This window comes from Chamaea fasciata, unplaced genomic scaffold, assembly GCF_029207755.1.
Source record: "Chamaea fasciata isolate MVZ Bird 193981 ecotype frontalis unplaced genomic scaffold, bChaFas1.0.hap1 SCAF_6, whole genome shotgun sequence".
NCBI classification, from domain to species: domain Eukaryota; kingdom Metazoa; phylum Chordata; class Aves; order Passeriformes; family Sylviidae; genus Chamaea; species Chamaea fasciata.
In genome coordinates, this window is record NW_027094091.1 from 64,743,242 (window position 1) to 64,764,423 (window position 21,182).

General features: G+C 36.8%; 1 long non-coding RNA gene across 1 annotated transcript; it reads right to left on the reverse strand.

Moving 5' to 3' along the window:
• Positions 1-1,036: 1,036 nt before the first annotated feature.
• LOC136290731 (uncharacterized) lies at positions 1,037-17,745 on the reverse strand. The gene is made up of 5 exons (XR_010721351.1): positions 17,620-17,745; positions 14,433-14,531; positions 13,011-13,127; positions 11,714-11,817; positions 1,037-1,113 (listed from the first exon to the last, which is right to left on the reverse strand). It is a non-coding gene; the product is annotated as an uncharacterized lncRNA (long non-coding RNA).
• Between the last annotated feature and the right edge of the window lie 3,437 nt (positions 17,746-21,182).

The window sequence follows — 21,182 nt, forward strand, 5'->3', positions numbered from 1 at the left end:
AAGGAATGGACAGTACAAAACAGGAAAAGGAGTCTAGAACTTTTCTTTGCATGGATACAACTGGGTTGCGTTTATTGCCTGGAGTTAGGTAGCTCAAAGCTCACAGACATATGTGCTGTGGCAAACATTTTCCTGCTCTCTGATCCAAAAGAATTTGGAACATAATAAATGTAACTTAATGAAATGTTCACAAGATCTGTTTCCTCCTGTCCCCTTGAAAGGTTTCTAGCCCTCTGACTTAGATCCTTGGAAATCACAAACAATCTGTTCCTTTCCAGGCAGTGGGGTGATACCACTGAAACAAAATATTCAAACAAGGGAAAAGTGCACAATCTAAATAATAGGAAAAGGTCTGTTAAAGTGGGGTTTTTTTGATTCCTTTGCCCTAGCGTACCTACAAAGAAAGCCCTATAAAGTGCATTGCAAACCCCAGCTCTCTGTCTGATATTCACCTCTTTCAGATATGCCAGGGCAAGGATTTCAAGGGATACAACTAAGCAGGAGCAAGCCGTGGTAAAGACACAAGGCAGGCCCAACCTCTGGTTACAGACACAGCTTTACAAGCATGTAGAAACACCACCAAGTTCTTTCCTGCAGCAGACAGCATCCTTGTCTCTGCAGATATGACTAAAATAGAATAGTGCAATTCCCAAAGAGGAATATATATCATAGACTTTAAAGAGTCTGAAACTGATGCTGCCATACATTTATACTGTCCAGAAGGCAGACTATAAAGCACGAGTTCCAGAATGTACACGTGCAGCGTGGTGTAAAAGCTGACAGTGACCCAGCTACACATAAGAAACATTAAAATCAACAGCTGTTTCAGCACCATTTGGGATTACAGCCTTCAGTCAAACAGCTGAGGTCCCTTATATTGTCACAAACCTGTGGCTAAATTATGCTACCAATTTATCTACAATAATTTGTAACGTTACATATCTACAAAAATGCTGATTTTACCTTGTATTCACCATACTCCTGCTTCCAGATTCACTGCCTTCTATACTTTCAGGTTCTTTGGAGTAAATGCATAGCAGGTTTAATTCTGCAGTTTCTCAATGAAGATATTAATTTTGATCTCCTCCTTCTCTGGAAACCTATCAGCACAGCCTGGTAATGTAAAGAAAAAAAATGTATATCCATTAATACCAAATTTTTGGTGAATATGGCCTCAAAATGTTAAAAAGTAGTTGCTTGATCGACAGGTTGAGAATTTTACAAGGAAAAATTTCAATTTATCAACAACTAATAAAGAGAAATCACTAGGATCTTTTACTGAATGTAAAGGAGTGAATTTCAAATATCTGTTATTTATGTATTTATCTGGATTTTCACATTATGACGTAAAATGCAGCATTACAACCTAGAACCCAGGTGTTTAAGGTCTACTTGGATACAAGATGGAGAACATGGGAATGACAAATGAACATTTCCTTGCTTGTCTTGCCCACCTTGGAGACACAAGTGGGGTCTAATGCCCAGGCTTCTGTTTAAGCCCAGAACACGGAACGATGGATTCAAATTTTCTTCTGGTAAGCCAGCAGGAGCCCACATCCCATGTACATCACCAGCCTGCTGTCAAAATTACATTTCCTACTGGTCTGCAGAGGTGTGGATATCATTGCCATGTCACTCAGCAATTTTGCAAACAATCCTTTGCACCCCACAAATGTGAGAGGGGTTCAATGTTGACTCTATTGTATCTTTGAAAAAAAATTTCTAAGTGCCAAAAATACAAATAGACAGCATAGGCAGCTTTGCATTCACACTGATTCTAGCACCCCTACACAACAGCATGTGCAAATAATACAGCAAGAACTTTCTTTGAGCAAATTCAATCTTTGCTAAATTCTCCCTCCTCTTCATTTCAGAAGCCCATAAAGTTAATAATGAATGAAGAAAATTAAACCAAATAAAAAATCTTATTTCAGTTTAATTAGAGGACGGGAAATATAGTTGTTGCTTTTTCAGTAAAAAGTAGACATCCAAAGATCCTTGTCCAGTGAAGAAAAATCATGAAAATGCTTGCTCTACAAATACATCTCCTCATGGGGACAGACATATCCAACACAGACACCTACGTTTTGGAGCTGGCTCTGCATCTTTTGTTTTTTAAACCTATCCAAAACTGATAATGCAAGGAACGAAGTGGATGTCAGGGAGGAGTCTCATTTACATCTGTTCTTGCCCAGCACTGAGTCCAACAGAGACAATATGTCACCAACATAGATTTGACAAGCTCTCTGGCTTTTCCATTTCTGCCTGCAAGTGATTTGGACTACTACACAGGGTTAGAAAGCTGTAACTCAGTTTCCTCCAGCCACATGAGGAAAGGTTGCTTTGGATGGTGATTTACATTGAGATTAATCACAATCATGGCCACGGCAAATGGTTATCCTGCTGTATTCCAGTGATTTAGTTGTACTGCACGGAATAAATCGAAGAAAACCGAGTTTGTACTCTTGGTACTCTTTGGAACTGTCCTTATCTCTTCTCCTACACATTGGCTACCCAAGTCAAACGATTTTATGGTTATTTAACATAGCTAGGTGGTAAGCCTTGTGCCATCATAACGAGCCAATTGCCAGAGTGCTAAATAAAAGTGGACAGTTTGGACCAGGAGCCTGAACATCTGAGGAGCCGTGTGGTGCCTGGATGCGGGGCTGTGTTTTGACATGGGATACACGTGTGGGCAGCTGCACCACTTAGCTGTGGATCCAGGCTCAGGCTGAAACACCCCAGGCTGGTTTGAATGCTTCCTTCCAAAGTCCAGTGGGTTTCAGCCTGATGGTTTTCAGTTGGGCCCATTTTGTAACAAAAGCAGATGCAAATGAGAAGCTACCCAGAAATAGCATTGCATAGCAATTTTCTATATAAATTTATAATGCAATGGAAACAGATGGTACATTCAGCACTGTCAGGGAAAGCCATTTGGGTTTTGGTGACTATTTCTTTTTTTATTTTTGATGGTATATTTACTCCATTTTCATTGCTGAATTGTTTCAACACCTGTATAAAATAGAAACCTACCCTAAGTGAGAGCTTTGTAAACTAATCTTGGTAACAGATGCAGCTTTGTCAGTCCTGATCCGATTTTCTGGCCAGTGATGTAAACTGTACAGCACACCACTTTTTGATGGCAATCACCAATGTTCACATGGTTTCTACTTCCAGAAAGAGGGATTAATTTACGAGGGATCATTAGAAGACATTTCCAAAAGCATGAAAGCCTCCTTCACATTTTATGAGGCAAGTTTGGTGTTAAAGATGAGGCAACAGATCATTTATTTTGATGCTGTATATCACACGGTATTTGTATTCTACATTTTCTACAATATTTACAGGAAAGGCCAGTATGATGATCTAAATTCAGGACACACAGCTCAGGGAAGATTAATTTAGACCAGGCTTGGGGCAACACATAGCTTATGCAATTTACTGTCACCATTTCCACTGCATCTTCGCTGATTAATTCAGCTGCAGAAAAAAAAAAAAAGAAAAAAAAAAAAGAAAAAAAAAAAAAAAAAAAAAAAAGTGACCACAGTTCTTTTAAGGGAAGAGCATGATCAAGGTTTCTGGGTTGTACACTGATGCTGTACAGCTCTGAAGTAACTCCCTCTAGTGTCTTCAGCCAGCAAGAAACTCTCCAGTTAAATGTTTTAATCAGAAATTGTTCATTCATGGAGAGACTCAACCACTAAGATCCACCAAACATGTCATGCTGAGAAGAAAATTTATGGCCATGATGAACAAAAGCAATGCAAAAGCCCAGCTGTCTATTGCTGGCACACAAAGAAGCTGATTTAATTTCGAAGAATGAACCTCAGTTTTCCAGTTTCCAGTGTCCCCCACTCACTGTTTTCTCTCACATTCTGCAAGCCTTATTTTACCTTGCATGTAGTGATTACTTCCCAGTACAAACTACTGCCTGAATCCCAATCTCAGGAAAATAATAATATTGCCAAGCTACAAAGAATTTAATCTGCTTGGTCTTCTTTTTTCCTACCCTCAAGCCCACTGTACTGAATCTTTTAAACAGAAAATTCTCTCGGAATAATAAACCATTTTCCTTCAAGCAGAGTTTCTCTTTGGACAGTACAAGTAAATATGCATTTTTTTGAGAGAGCACCGAACACCAATTTTTAAAGTATTTCTCAGTGTTCTCTCCACTGTACTACAAACATCTACACTGGATAGATGGATACAAGGTTTTTATAATAAAAACCAGATTCCCTATATCCATCAAATGTAAATTAAGACTAATGGGAAGTATTGTAACAATTCTCACACCAGCTCAGACATATAATAACTTTGGTTACTAAAAGAAAGGGTCATTGGGTTGTGAATGACATTCGGAAAGGTAAATCCTGAAAACTGGGGCAGGGTGGAGAAAGAAAAGGGGAAAAGAAGAGAAAGAAAACAAGAACTCGTGTTCTGTACTTCTTAAACACAAGAAGAAAATGACTAAATTCAATGTAGGGCATGAAGGAGGGAAAATATCTGAATTAACTGAAACTGCATAGTTAAAAACCAAGAAGTGTTTTTCTCTGGGATGCAGAACAAATTATTTTAATTTTATACTACTCTCATTAAATGTGGAGCAGACATTCTTGTTTTGTTTGATCTACTCATAATGTGATGTCTACTCAGCAGGATCTATGAGACCTGGCCCAGTCTGATCAGATCACAACTGCAGGCTTTCCATTCCACAGTAATTATCAATGAACCTTATTATTTATGCATTTATGGATAACACAGTCTTCTGGACTGGTGCTGCTAGTAATAACATTGAAACTAGGAGCAAAACATTTCAGTCGGGTTGCTGTTGGGAGTCAGTATGGAGAGCTCCACAGCAGCCATGGGAGGACAGGAAATCCCACTGGAATTTCACTGCACAACCAATGTTTGGGAAAAAAATAGAAAACTACAAAGTATTTACTTGCCAGTGAAGGACGTGATTAAAATTAGATTTCCATTGAGAAGCAAATTAGTACATCATGTTATTTTCATGTATCAAAAAGAGGATGACTGTAAAAAGACTTTGTTTACATACCGCAATCTGTTTACCTGATATTTACAGATAAACAAAATAGACAAGAATTCAGAATATAGCAATGCAAATCATATGTTTTTCTTCATCCATTGAACATTTTTTTTTGTGAGTTTGTTGATAACCTATTATTTCAATAATGAAAAACAAGTAAAAACTTCCCCCAAATGAACAAATTCCTTTCCTACTTAGTATGTAAATAGGAACAAACTGTATTTTCCATTTCTAATTAAACCTCTACCTGTTCCTCAATCAGGTAAATTGCTAATAGCTTCTTGCTATGTTATTTTTGGGAGTATTTTGAGCAGAACTATTCTGGTTGCTTTAATTAAGACTTCTAAAATTAATATTTAAATTTTATAAATACCAGACTACGACATCCTGAGAAATAATAAATACAAGTCTGATTGCAGAGCCAAAGTGAGCTGTTATGTGCATCTGACTTTCTTTTATCCTGCAACCTGCATCCCTGTTCACCTGAATGCTACTAAGTTCTGAAGCTGATTACATGGGTTGGCTCGTGACTCAGACAGCCAACCCTTCAGGCACCTAAAAATAATGTTCTGTTTCTTTTGTTAAGGGAAAAGATGTGCCTGAACCACTTCAAGCAACCTGAGCCAGGCCTGAGAGTGAAAGTCCAGCCTGGTCCAACCAATTTGAAACCCTCACATTAAAACTAAAGCACTACTTTTTCAGTGCTAAAGGCGGGGAACAGAAAATTTGTGATCTCACCAGCTGAACATTCAGCTGAGATGCATGTCAGTATCTTGTCAAGTCTGTCTGTAGTTCCAGTCTTCAGGTCTAAGACTCTCTGGGCTTTGATACCAGCAGGGAATTTGAAGTAGGGAACGCAAGAAATGAGTAAAGCAACTGCTCAAAAATAGCAAATGAAACCATCACAGGTCATTATGTGCAGTGAAGTTATGTTTGGGAATGGGAGAGAGAATTCAGTGTTCATAATAAAACCTAGAATGACAAGATCCCTAGAAAAACAAGGAGAAATACACAATACTTTAAGGAATACTATGAGAGTTCAGTTCAAGGCAGAGAGTAGGTATCCATTACCTTTCATGCCACTGTTTAAAGATCTTCAAGAAAAGACTGGACTTCTTCAGATATTTTAACAGACCGTAACAATTTTTTTACATTCTTTTTTTTTTTTCCCCTCCTTGGAAATCACATTCTGAATCAGAGTTTTGATTCCTGTGCATTCCCCCAAACATTAAGTGCAGGTCAATGTAAAGAATGGTAGAAAAGGCAGACATAGGAAATAAAAAATTCTGCCATGGCACAAAAAAAAAAAAAAAATGAACCACTTTAAGAGTCTGGTTTTCAAAAATAATTGTCTACCCTCACCCCTATAATGTGAAACAAGATAACAACCATTTGTTGGTAAAAAGATGATTAAGACTTAGTGGAGAAAGGCTGTTTATCCTGCAGTGGCTGAGTTCATGGAAGGCCTGCATTGCCCTCCAGAAGCTTCTCTCTATTGATTTATACAAGAACCTAGGACAACTACACTGCTAATTAGTATCTTCAATTAAGTACTCAAAATTTGGTGGGATCAGTGCCAAGCAAAGCAATTACTCTCACTTTTTTTTTTTTTTTTTACACAAATATAATGCTACATCCTGTCTAGAAGATTCATCAATGAAGGTGCAGACCTTGAACTGAGAAAAAATGGGGGTTTACTATTTTCTGTGTTCTCTTCATTTAAGGACCTCTTGGGGAGGCGATACAACCAGGCAAGGACATCTGCAAACAGTCCCCACGTGCATCTGCTCATGTCCTGCCCTTTCTTTCCTTAAAGAACTGTAGTTTCCTCCTGTATGAAAGCTCTTATTTTGCTCTACTATTTCAACTACTTATTAGTAATTTCACCATCAGTAATTAGTAATTTTTCATAGAAGATGGCCATAGAAAATGAACAGTCATTAGGTTCCCTACCACACATTTTTAAAATTTCACAAATCCTAATTTCATTTTCCTCCCGATTGCCCGCTCAATTTCCTATGCTTATATTCAAAAGTTAATAATATAACATATACCTGCTATTAGTTTAGGTGTTGCTACAATCATTGCACAGCAATTCCATACATAACTAATTAGACATCAAGCATCAGTCTGAACTATAACTCACCATCTTTTAGAGAATATTTCAAAAGAACAGAGAATTCAGCCAACTCTCACTTTATGAAGTTTAACTTGTCAATAAGAGAGGAGGTTATGATATTTTCACCTTAATTATCCTAATTTCAAAATTCCTCTTTCAAATAAGAACAGTATTGCAGAATGTATTTCACAGTTTTAATTATCCCAAAATCATGCACTGCTTACAATAATTAACAACTGTCCGTAATTATGGGTGCATAGGGGTTTCTCTGCTTAATGCGAAGTGCCTTGTCGAAAGTCAAGGTATTTTAGTGGGGGAAGGACATAAAATGTCACAGGATATGCTGAAGACAAAGCTTTGTTCTTCTAATAGAGAGTTACATAATTTTCAAATTAAAGTTTCATTTATTTTACCATCTTTAAACAAATGCCAATTTATTCTAGAAACCATAAGGAAACATGTAAAGATATGCAGCGTATTTTTTAGAAGTGTAAGCAGGATTATTTTAATGACAGTCTACCTTAAACAGTCCTGTTACTGCTGAGAAAATAACAACACTCTGGTCTATGTGTGTGAGGTGATTCTGGTGACCACATTCTGTTATTTTCACAAGCACCTATAATATTTACATCTGGTAAATAGGTATCTAATTAATTAATGATATTTTCAAACTGAGAAAGAGGAGATTATTCTGAAAGTGATCAGCAACCTTTTATTTTACATCATAAACAGGCTATCTTTTTTGCTCCAAATATAACAGTGTTGGCATTCAGAATGGACAATGAGTTTGAAGTATTTTCTGAAAACAAAATTTGAAATTCAGTCCCTTAACATTCAGTTTTCTTCTAAATTAGGAAACAATTGTTGTCAAATATATGAATTATTTGTGAATGGAGTTATATTTGATCTTGACATGTTCATGTTTTTAGTTTTCATCTTTGTCTATGTAGATTCATATTTCCTAGCATGACAACATGCATTCATATACAGAACTATTCATCTTTCTTTCTTAAATAAAAGTTATGCAACAACAGCATATTGTAAAATGGTTTTTTCCTACAATTTTTTTGGGCCATTGACAGTTTGAAGACTGTACATTTGTGTATGTGCACACCCATGTGCATTCACATGCATGTGAATTGTGTGCAGACATATTCCTAACTCTCCTCATAGGGCTGAGATTTCCTCTTTCAGCTTTTGTTCAATAAAAAGAAACAAGGCCTTTTGCAGTCAGGAATCAATGACCATTTGGAACCATCCAACCTACATCTTTTCCTCTTGATTAGTGTAAATAGCAACGCTCCCAGCGAATGAAATTTTGATTGTATTAAGTAGAACTGATGAAAGTCCATTAGAAAAAATGCACTTTTCTATGTTTTCCTATAATCCTACCTCTTAAAAGAAAAAGTACCATATTTCTTTTGTCAACTGGCAGGAAGAAGCTGAAATTCACCTCAAATATCTCTGTACTTGCTAAAAAAGTATTTCATTATAAAGATGCTGCTGCCATCTATTGGGTGACATTACTCTGCTAAAGAATTATGTCTTTTCTTGTTTCAGCAAGGACAAATAAAGTGTGTCATTCACCTTTTTTTCCTGTGGAGTTTTATTAGCAAGTAGGTTATAACAACCTGTATTTGGTTTATAACATATGTCTTATGTGAAGAGCTTGGTCCCGTCTTTGTCACCATTGCTAAATTTCATGAAGAGAGACATTTTAGAATAGCAGTGAACTTAAATTTAGTAATGTGGCACTGGAACAATGGAAAAGTATAAAAAATCAACAACAAACCCACCATTTAATAGTGCCTCACATCTCAGAAAGATCTTACACAGATGTTTTTATGCTCATGTCACTAGTGGAACTGCATCCCTCGCTGTGTTTGAATAAAAGACCTAATTTCCATGAAGCTGATAATCTATTGCAATGCAAAGATATTTCTGTGATGTACAGAGACTTCACAGTTGTTTTATTTTAAGTAACTTAGTGAGGCTTCAAAGAAGTATTTTGCCCCTCCAAGACTGATTTTATTTTTCCCATAAAATTTTGATTGAAGTTCTGAATCCTTTTGCAACATCCCTGTATGTACATCTTTGGCACACAAAATGTGCATTTTTATGAAGAATACAGGCATCAGAAGGATCAGTACTAAAACCACATATTTGAGCTTTGAAAGTTGTAGTTCAGCCCATAGCGAGACCACCTGGAGGTAAAATAAGTGAAGTAAGTGGGTGAAGTGCCCCCCTGTGCCCTGCCAGTTCTGGCAGAACAGAGGCCTTGGTAGCACTGCTCTGCTACAGAAAACAGACAAACAAATAATATTAACAACAGAAAACAAGGGAAAAAGAATGAACAAATCTCCTTCTCTGATCTCATCTATTGCCACATCTTTCTGACACTGACTAATTGTGTTTCTCTTCTCTCTTAGCTTAGAGAAGAGCAAGAAGGCGTTTTACCTTTTGCAGCCCAGAAGAAAATTAGGTGACTGCAGAAAGTATACCCATTGTTGATGGGTACACCACCAGTGACCAGCTTGACTTTTTATTGGTAAAATGGACTGATAAAAGGCCAGCAACCAAAAACAGCAGGAAAAAATTCCTCTCTATTTTTAAACAGAATATCTATAGCTCAGAACACCGAAGCAACAGCAAGCTGGAACCTCACAATGCTAACTGTAGTGGCACTGCTGAATTGCACTTTGTAACCTCTTTCATTTTTTCATTACTGAGTTTAAACCCAGACAAATTTAGCTAACTGTGTGCTGAGGTCAAGAAAAGCCATCACAGACAGTACAAAATTCTTTTCTGCCATTCTTGGAAAAGAACCATTTCTTCAGGCTAGTGTTCTCCTAGGTAAGTATAAATGCCTCCCATTACCATTAAGAGCACAGAAAGGACAGCTATTAAATATTAGACTAGAACTCGGGAGATCTTGCATCTAATTATACTTCTGCTAAAGCATTGCTGCATGACCTTGGGCCAGACACACAAAAATCTATCTATGCTTCAGGCTACCACTGGTAAATGGAGATAATGATATATTTGCCCCTTACAGCAGTGTTCTGAGGTTAAACTCAGGTTACTGTAATATTAACATTTGTTTTTCAGCATTGAAATTATAAAAGCACTTAAAGGCCTATTGCAGTAAGATTAGAGAAGAGTGTGATTTTTCTTTTTTGTGTGCTTACCTTTCCACTAACACATCATTTAAAGAAAAAAAAAAAAGGTGTTTTTTATGGAAACAGTCTCTGTTAAGCAGCAGGAGAAAGATTTGTGTGTGGAAGAGCGCCCACAGAAAAAAGAATGTGCAGTAGGAGGGGAAGAAAGCTCCACTCCTGTTCTGTGGAAGATTGCAGAACCTACCAACAGAAGAGCTGATAATGTGAGCTCAGTGCATTCTAACTACCAGAATTTCTCCATTATTAAAGGGGAAATGCTTGCAGATGGCAAGTGTGAAATTACCACCTCTGCTCTGCCAGCTCCAATTGCCAAGGGGGTGTGAAAAAGTGGCACCAGTATAATATCAAAATCATGTAGTAAGGTTGATTTTTATTTGGTGGTGTTTTTTTGGTTTTGGTTTTGGCTATTGTTGTTTGTTTTTTGTTGTTTGTTTTTTGGAGGGGATTTTTATTTGCTTGGCTCTTTGGCAGTTTTTCGGTTTGGTTGGTTGGTTTGGTTTTTTGGATGGACAGAAAGTGATTTTACAGTGAAATACAAAAGTGAGAATACAATTTAGATTTCCTTTAATAATAGCTTATAGCTGCAGTACAAATTGAGTTATACTGTACTTCATACTGTACTATGGTTTCAATATTCCTACTCCCCCAACCAATTGCCCTTTTTATTCAAGCAAGTAGATGTTTTCCTTAAGGATTCTTATCCTTTCTGCATCATCTATAGCTTAGTAATACTTTGCAGCTCCCTGGAGAGGTACTAGCCAAGTTCTTACTTTAATAAGCTCTTGGTCTTCGGTTTCACTTAATTTTTCTATCCTAATCCTAACTTGGCAAAGTATCTACTGGTTACACAGTAAATAGGCCATAAGAATACGTTAAAAAGAAAGGAAAAGCCTGCATTTTACTTTCTCCAAGCTGGTTTTCTGTCTAGATTAATGCCATATATTTAACAGATACAGAATGTTTCTCTAGCAGCAATAAAAACTGTAAAGAAGAGGTCAAATATTTTCTTCCCTTTCAACCCAAGGGCTGCAAAAGCAAGGAATGCTGTTTCCTGTGGTTTCCTTTTAGCTGCTCTACAAAATGCTGCTTGCAACCTAATGTCAAAAAAAGCAAATTCTAGCTTTAAAAATGATATTTTGAACACTTTGTTTAGTGCTGTAGAGGCTATGGAGGCACAGGGCTGAAGATAAGGCTGCAGATACCTGTTCAATCTCATTTCTGCAGCAATTAAATCTGTATATGGATAACACGTGATTTTGAAACGCTTTTTTTTTTCTGGACTGGAATCTGGGTTTTATTTGTCTTGAAATGAGTCTAATAATTTAACATATTCAATTAAAGTAAATAGAAATGTAAACATTTCCTTACCTCTTAAACTGGCATCATGCAACCATTCACCGCAGGAACTGAATGACAACTTGTCAATGCAATGAAAAACAGATTATTTTCTATCTCTGACCCGAATGGAGCAGCTGAAGAAATAGGACACAGCAGTGTGATGAGCTAGAGGAATAAGGTGTTGGGATAGCATTTTTGCCTTAGTTATCAAGAAAGGGAAAGAACTAACTTCTGGTTAGATAGCAATAATAAAAAATATGTGTGTGAATGTGTGTAAAATGCCTTCTTTCTGTTGTATGCTTTTTCTTTGGTTCAGGGAATTAATTTAAATCCCACTTTTCCTCTAGTGGCTACTTCAAATGCCTCCTTTTACGTTACTCTGCTTCAGAGGTTTGAAGTCTGGTTTTCTAAAGATCTAAAGGCCAATAGCTAGAACCGAGTCAAAAACATTTGTATTCTGAGTAGATGAAAGTCAAAATACTGACTTTGCTAAAACAGTGTTTGCCCAGCTCGGTAGGCAGTTTTTTAGAACTGAGGACCTGCCATCGACCACTTCCCTCCTTGGAGAAGCAGGGAACTTCTCACCAAAAGAGAGGAAAAAGAGAGAACTCCTCCACAGCCTTATGTACAGTAGTTTATTTTCTGACTGCTTGCAGAAGCAACAGGGAGGTGATATGGAGCCAAAGTTATGTTTTGGGCAGCCTTTGTAATTGGGAACTCGGTATGTGCTCAGCAGATGGACCATGATCAGATGTAGAAGGAGGCTGCCTATATTGCATTTTGTACTCAAAGAAATGCAGTCTGTATCTCAAACAGAAAAGACAGGAGTCCTACCTGCCCAGAAAACCAGATGTAGCTGAAAGCTCGTTAGCAGGGCATGGCATGCCCAAAAATTCAGATCATGTGTGTCTCAGGTCGGATATTTAAATTTACTGGGAACATCATAGTTCCAGCCTCAATCACTTTGAAAGGAATAGCAATATAATAATGAATAAAAAAGAATTGTGCAAATATAGCAGTGGAAGTCATTTAGGATGATGAACCTCAACAATCCTGTGATCTTTGTCTTATGCAATGCACTGCATGACATATCAAATTTGTGGGAAAAATAGCAAAGATTTAGTGTAACTTAAGTGCATACCAGGCACTTTGGCACCAGGAATGGTGCAGCTGGAGATCAGCCTTAATTCTTCATTATGATAATTCGTACATTTCAGTAGTGGAATGTATTCATTAACAGAAAGTTCGGCAATAATTCTGAGAAGAGAGAGAAGTGTTTTAATAATTCACACTGACATAGACGCACTCATAACATTTTTTTTTTTACCTCATCTTCTTAGTATATTCCTCTCTATTTTACTTCATTTCTTCTCTATTTCTTGCCTGTATTTTTCCCACCTCCTCCTTTTCTTTCCAGGCTTCCAAACTTTGAAGTCTCATTAATCTGTACCGAACACAAATAAAACAAGGTTTTAATAACTTCTAAAATAAACAACTATGACCTTCTTCCCCCAGTTCCCTTTCCCCAGGAAAAAAAAGAGATTGAGAGGGTTCATCTAATGGTACCAACTCTTTTTATCTACTTTTTATTTCAGCCTGTAAAGTAGTACTATGGATGGAAGGAGATTACTCATATGACAGAGAGTTTCTGGTATAAAGGATTTTTGCTTCCTTTTGTAGCAACCCCTCAGAGAAACAATAAGTGAATAAAAGAGATAGATATTCTACTGTATTAAGTCTCTAAAGTGCAACCTAAAAAATTTACTTGCACAGTTGAGTAATACAGTCTCCTCCAAAAAAGCAGAAACAAGAGGCAGATTCTAGTTTACAATGTCAGTGAAAATAGAAATTATTTTGTAACTTTTACATTTCTGGGTTTTTATCCAAATGTCTCTGACCCTGAATTTCATTTTAGATGTGCACTGCATTTCTCACCTTTCTCCTTTTCCCTCCCTTGACAAGCACTAATTATTTGTATGCCACACATTCCTGAAGGGCACGCACTTTTTCATAGGCCAGCAGAGACAAATATTTAAAGCTGGGGTGAAAACACAAAAACATTTATTAGCCCCCAAAGTCAATGCTGTGCAGGGCAGAGTTAGTAGTGCAATCATGCCTGTAATAAGCAGAGATCATGGAAAAGGAGGAGCAGAGGACAGCAAGCTTCTTCCAACGTCCTCAGCTCCACTCATAGAGCAGCTGTTTTGGAAACCCATTAGAACAACTTAATAGCCATTCCTGTAGGTGCCAAATGGTACCTAATAAACATAAATAAGTCTAATGAAGGAGAAGCTTAGCTATAAGCATTGGAAGATTTTCAGTCATATTTTTTGTCATCTCTGATGAGATGCCTGATGTCACTTCTGAAAATTCTCTGATTCCACTCCACAGAGTAGACATCTCCATAACTTAAGCTTGTAATTATCCTTTATAGAACCATCCTGAGACAATGGAATTAACTAAATTGAGAATTAAACCATAAGAAAGATAAAACAAGGTTAGAATAATATTATTGAAAAATAGATAATATAATTGAAATTATTTATTTAATTTCAGATTTAAATGATTTTTTTTCCTGCATGCTTATGGTGTTGGCACCTGAGACATTGGCTTAACAACAAAGAAAGGAAGTGGTAAATTGTGACTGGATTGCAAGAAAACCAGAACTTGTTTTATATTGGAGTCCTTGTGAGTTAGTGAATTCAAGCAAAAGCTTCACATCAATCAGGCCAAGTCTTAAAGGACTCACACTATTTGGGAGCTGTGCATGATCAGCATGCTCCAGGCTTTGGTGGTTTTCTCTCCTCCTTTAGGTCCAGGTGTCCCCAGTTCCAGGTGAGGCATCCAGCTGAAAATGCACAAGAGCAGGACTGAGATCCCCTACAGCTGATTCAAAACCCACATTCACTGAATGAGCTGAACCTTCACTACAATAATAACAAAGTATTTCCTCTTTACCTTATGTCTGTGTTCAATTATTTTTTTTCCACATCATCTCTCTATAATAATCCTGTATGGCTTACAATAAATAAAGCTGTAGATAGCAATGCAATTGTAAGGATCTATAGATCTGCAGATTGTTTCAACCACAGAAACAGCTCCTTATATTCACTACAATAACATTTAATTAGCTCTAGTAAGTGCAAGTTTTAATGTTTAAACCAACGCCTCTATAAGGATACACTTGCAAGGAGGTGTAGCTATTAGCTGGTAAAATCTAATACCATCTGATTAGGACAAATTATTTTCAAAAACATAACTGCTATAAAAAGCTAGAATGAAAGATAAATCGACAGAACAACTGCTGCTGTATTCTATTTTCAGCATTGTAAATGGGGTATTATACCATAATTTATTTTAATGACTAACAATTAAGAAATGGTTTCTCAAGTTGCATGTAATTTCTTTCAGTTATTAGTTATTAGTTGTTCGTGCATAAATGTGTTTTAATATTGGCTTATCTGAGCTCTAGTAGGTGATTAAAGTCTTTCAGTATATCAATTTTTTTTTTGTTTAGAGTTGTGCATTGCAGAGACAATTCTAGCACAAGGCATATAAAAGAAAGAGATCAGTAAAACTTAGACAGATATTCTTTAAGTATTACAAAAGAATATGTAAAGCAATTTGAGAAAGATGTCAGAGGAAATCCTGATTCGCTTAACACTGAGTTTTGTTTTATCTAAGTGCAGGTACAGTTTAATAGCCTCTGTCTTAATGAAAAATTTAAGTTAACCTGGCTGTAGAGTGACTTACTATACTACATATTCTTTCACTTTATTAAGATAAAGAAATATTATCATGGGAGGCTACGCTAACAAGCCTAGACACTGCTTGTATTGTTAAAGAATAAGTTCACATCTCAGAGGAGCATAAAGACCTAGAGAAACTGGCACCTCTTTAACTGAAAAGGCATTCTACTTATCTCACAGAAAGCAGCCTATTTTGTGCTAAGAATGGCTTAGAACAGCCTCTCTGCTATCAGTCACTCTGACATAACACAACATTTGTTGTGCTTGCTCTTACCCAAGCTGTGGGGATCAAGGGGGAAAGGAAGCAAATGCTGAACAATTCTCTTCAGAAGGCAAACACCAACCTGACCTAATGTAGTGCACTGTAACCCCATCAGCACGAATCTCATGGGAATCAATGCCTATTCTTACAAACTCATCCATGGAAATGTTTTTAACCAGGATATAATGAATTATCTCAGTATAGAGAATTTTCTTTTTTTAAACTTACAGTATTGTGTCAGGTTATATTTATGTTCTTTAGGCCTCTATGCATCCAGAGACTTAAGAATAATGAATAAACCTTTGAAGATTATTTTGGTAGTTGAACTGTAGGTCATTAAAGTTCTATTAAATTGCTTCAATAAATGTGGATATTCCTAACCACTGTGCATATTTTGCTTTTGCTATATTTTAAAATATATTTCTTATGCCAGTTACATTTAGCCATCTGAAAATAATATCTCACTGTAATTAGTAATTTTCTACTGCAACAACCTTTCAGGCCAGTAAGTAGTGCACTGTGATTTACGAACCACTCTTAATTGCAAAGAGTCTATGTGGCAGGTGGATAATAAATAAATGTCAATTAGGATCACACTTAAGTGCCCTATAGAGCTGAATTTCAGTAGAAACCAACAACTTTGCTTGTTTGAGCTATGCAGAGAGCCTTGGTACTTGGGTAATTTTTAACTATTAAAATAATTGAAGAAAAAATAAAAAGCTATTTAATTTTACTGTTTCAAAACAAATTAAGTTTTGTGTGGGTAAGACTGCTGTGATCAGCACACAGGTTTCCTGCATGCCATTTCTCAGGATGTCAGGGCTGCGTTTGTGAGGATTCTTCACTTGTTTTTCCATTGCAATGAAGCAAAGCCTGTTTTGTGGAGATACAAGGTTGACTAAATCCTTCTTAAGGCAGCAGCACAGAGTACATGAGCAATGCAACACAAGGAGTATTATAGTCTGCATAACAAATTTATTGAAGCCCTTATTTTCCTGTACATTTAAAATCTTTTCTTTTCCTGCTGAAGATTATATTCATCCTGAAACATTACCCTTCAAGTGTTAAAATGACAAGTGCTGATGAAGGTAAAGCTGATCAGCTGCGAGACTCCCACTGCTGAACATTATAAAGTTTCTGTTGTTCAAACAGCTCAGTTAATTATCCAAATGTGAAGGATATCAGAAGGGGACCTGCTGAGCTTTACAGCTGACTTCCAGGGAATTATCCATAATAGAGCCGTTATAAGAAAATTGTGACAGACACAACGTACAGGGACCTCTGCTTACCTCCCCTGAGGATTTGTGCAGGACCTCAAAATCAAACAGAGTTAGGACTTTCCTCAGAATCAAAGGGAAGCTACACTTTGCAAGGGAAAAGCAGTCCAATCAACTTCATGGTGTTTTATCACACAAACCCAGAGAGGATTCTAGACTCATGCATATTAATTGCCCGCTGCAAGAAATGACTGGCATTCCTCTGGTGCCAGGGACTACTTGCTCAAATTCAGGTTCTCAAAACTACTTTCATGCCTTTCCCACAGTTAAAAATGTAGTCCCTGCTGCTTCTGTGTGAGGTTTTCTGAGAAGCCATAACGACCCTTTACAACAAGCACTCATAATGGATCATGACGTGACAACAGTTTTGGCTTTTTAAGCTGTTACAGTCAACATTAGTGAACCTGGGACATTTCACAGCAAAATAATTCAGGTAGAGGAAGCTTCAGTGGCTACTAAAGAGTGCAAAAGAATGAGCAGTTTTGAGGTGAATTGAGTAAAACATGGAATGTGTTCAAATCAGAAAAGCCAGAACTTGAACAAATCTGCAAAGCACTGGCTGATATTGCAGCAGCTAAAGCTCTGTGACATCTTTATTTCATGATCACAGTCATGGGCTAAACCAAAAGACATCAAACTCTTTCTTACCCTCCCAGAAATCATAATTTGTGCACACACCACAGTGCTGCACTAGCACAATGCTGCTTAGTAGTTGTTATTTTCTGTTTCCAGGAATCACTCTCCAGTACAACTGCAAAGAATTTAATTCACTTTTGTGGGCATGCCCTGGATGGAGAAAATTACAGAGACTTGTGTTCAAGCTATGAAAGAGAAAACTGAAGGCACTGAGGAAGGTTTTACTGAGGAGTTAATCTTTGAAAATGAACTGAATTAGTTTATCCAAGTTAAATAATTAATTTTCCATGAAAAACAATGAGAAACAGTAATACTATCCCATCTTACACCAAAGTTTACCATTATAATGATAGAAGCCTTTTTGAGAGGCCCATCACCATGGCATCTAGACACTATCAACTAATCATTTCTAGACATTCTTAATTTTTAAACTCTCTTTGAAATACTATTTAACCTTGCAGTATACATTCTAAGCAGGTACACCTAAGAGCTTCTGTGAAATAATGTGCAGCAGAATGAGCAACTTGGGGTGTGATAATATCAGTGAAAATTATACCCTGCAATTATTACCATAAAATCATAAATAGGATGGTATAATAATGGAATAGTAATTGAAACCACATTTCCATAATTAAGATAATCCACATTCTGTAGTATCACAGGTTAATTTGCAAAATTAATTTGATATGATAAATGGTCATAAAATTGCCATGATATCAACCAAAACCAATATCAGTGAAAAATTTCTGTGATATAACCGTTCAATTTATTTTTTCTTTCTTTCTTTCTGTTTTTGCAGACTTAGACACTGAAAACTATATAAATTCCTTTTCTACCAAAGACTTCATCATCAGGATTGGAAAATCCAAGATGCTTTTTCAGATTTTATGCTACAAGCTCCAGAAAAAGATTTTAAGAGTGCTGTTCACTATCCCTGAAAACTAAAATGTTCTTTTGTTGGGAATATCTCAGGTGTTCTGTCTGAGTGTCTAACTGTAGTTTATGTCTCTTTAACCATCAGTTTACCTTAAGGAAATATGATTAGCTGTTTGTTCCCTGAGCCCTCTACCTGAACTGCTCCTCCTCTGAGTTAGAATTACCTTGTCAAACTTCTTTAAAGTAAGTTGCAGAAGCAAACAACTTGAGATATGTGTACACTAATGTCATGCCAAACACTGAATAGGAGGCAGATGTAGTTTGCTATGCGAAACTCCTCAGATGTCACTGTAGGCTGAGGCCAAAGTTCCAGGCTGCATTCTGAAATAAGAAGATGGCTCACAGCATGAAGCTATTGGTTTATGAAAGCAACACTTACACTCTGCTGTTACTGGGAAACCATCTAGCTAAATAAAAATTAGTCTTAAATGCAAAGATCATGCTTTAAATATTTGGACTATAATGTCACAGATGAAACATCTCCATTCCCTGTTCTCTCCAGATCAGTGTCTTGGCAGCCCATCAGATTTAGAGGATTAATTGATTCTTCCATTCAACACTTGTGTCAAAACCCCAAACCAAGCTACACCCACCCCCAAGCCTACTCTTTGTATAAAGAGGGAGGTGTATAAAGAGGGAGGGATGTGTGTGCATGGATGTCAGGACAACTGATTTTATTGAAATGCTATGTACTGTTCCCTAAACATAAGCCATTAACAGAAAAAATACATCTTAAATAAAATACTCCTATTACTTTAAAATTTATTTTTACTTCAAGCACTTTGCAAGGAGGATAAAAGCCGCTTCCATAGAATTTTTTGAGTTTCTGGGAATGAATCCTTGGTATTTCTAATCAATAGCCCAGCAATACAATTCATTCATTCAGAACAAGAGGCCTTCATTTCCTTCATTGCTACTGAAATAGAGCAAAATTTTCCAGTGGTTCGTGGAAGTGCTTTAACCACTGAGCTAGGCCAGAACACTAGGAAATATTGTTTTAAAAGGTGGAACACAGGGTGTCTCTGCATAATAAAGCTGCTTTGTAGTTCCGAGAGAAAAAAGAAAAATTTGACTCCACTACCTGCAGTCTGGCAGATTGCACATTCCCTAAGCAGTATCTCTTACTAACATCACTGAAGACCAGAGCAACAAAGCTAAAGAAAAAAAAAATCACAGGAAATACTGCTTTTAATCTAGACAAGCTCTGGCAAACATCAGCCTTCCTTCCCTGTCCTATGAAATTATGATACCATTTTATTTTAAGAGAACGCCCTCCTGAATTCCATATGCTATGCATACCTTACTGCTTTACTCTTCTCAACCTGCTGATTTTACATAACTCAAGATGAGTGTTATTTCTAGAAGAAGAAAATTAATCCTATTTTAACAGGAAGATCTGCAGAGTCATTAACATTTTCAGTGAATGCATCTTTTTTTCCCCTGTTTTTATAGAAGTATCAGTCTGTATTGTAATCTCCTCTTCACACCGAAATGTCTCATTTAAAGAATCAGTGTAAGTAAACAGTGCCTTCTGAAGCAACAGACAAAGCTTTCATGAGAAATAATTGTTTGACTGGTGTATTTCCCAAGAGACTACAAATATTATTTCCAAACTACACCATCCAGAAGAATAAAAATCCAGCCATTTCTCATTAAACACGGTCTCTTGAGGGCCAGCTCCCAGGGCTGCTTCTGTGCTATCTAGATACTTTTTCACACTAAATTCCCAAACCCCAAATTGATTTTAATCAACTTTTTTTTTTTCAACTCATTCCACATGTACTCACTCTCTATTTTTATTTATTTATATTTTAAAGTCCAGTGATTTTGAGATATTGTCTTTCACATTTATAACCTCAAGGGCATTTGAAGTTCTGATGACATTGAGATCACTAGACTCTGCACGACTCTCAACTTTAATCTTATCTATCATCCTTGCCTTCTTTTCCATGATATGAGGAGAAAGTACAAAACAGCCTGCACTTTTACTGAGTAGCCTGCAAAATCATTCAGAATGGAGTCCTGTCCTCCAGGAAGAGGTACCCCTTATCAAGTCCATAATTTCCAGCTAGTCAATATAAACTAATTGAATTTCCAATGATTAATGATCTATCTTTTTTTATAGGCTTTCCATATCTTTCTTTTCTTTTTAAATCTTGCCTGGGAGGTCTATACCAATTTTCAGTGATTTTTAGGTTTTAATTTGCCTATCTTTCTTCTTCATCTAAACTGTCCCCACTCAGGTGTTCAAACTACACATGCCATTTATTTCTTTTGTCAAGAAAGCCTTTTCTTCCATATTGCCATATGTCTTTATGTCCTGCTGTGTCTATGCCTTTTACTACATATATTTATCAAGGCGTTTCAGCCTTTATTCTTGGAACATATTTACAAAATGGGCGTTAAGAAAAAGATATATTTGTGTACCAAATTAAAATCCTACTGACAGATCTGTTTGTATAAGAAAGCTGGCAGTTCTGCCTGCATGGCGTAAGAAGTACTCTGAAAATGCACACAGTCCTGGAGAAATGATGTATTTCAATGAGTGTGGCTTTCCTGGATAGGACCAGCCAGATCCAGACATTTTGCTATTCAGCAGAAGCTGCAGACATTCACCTCACCTGAAAAATCTGACCCTT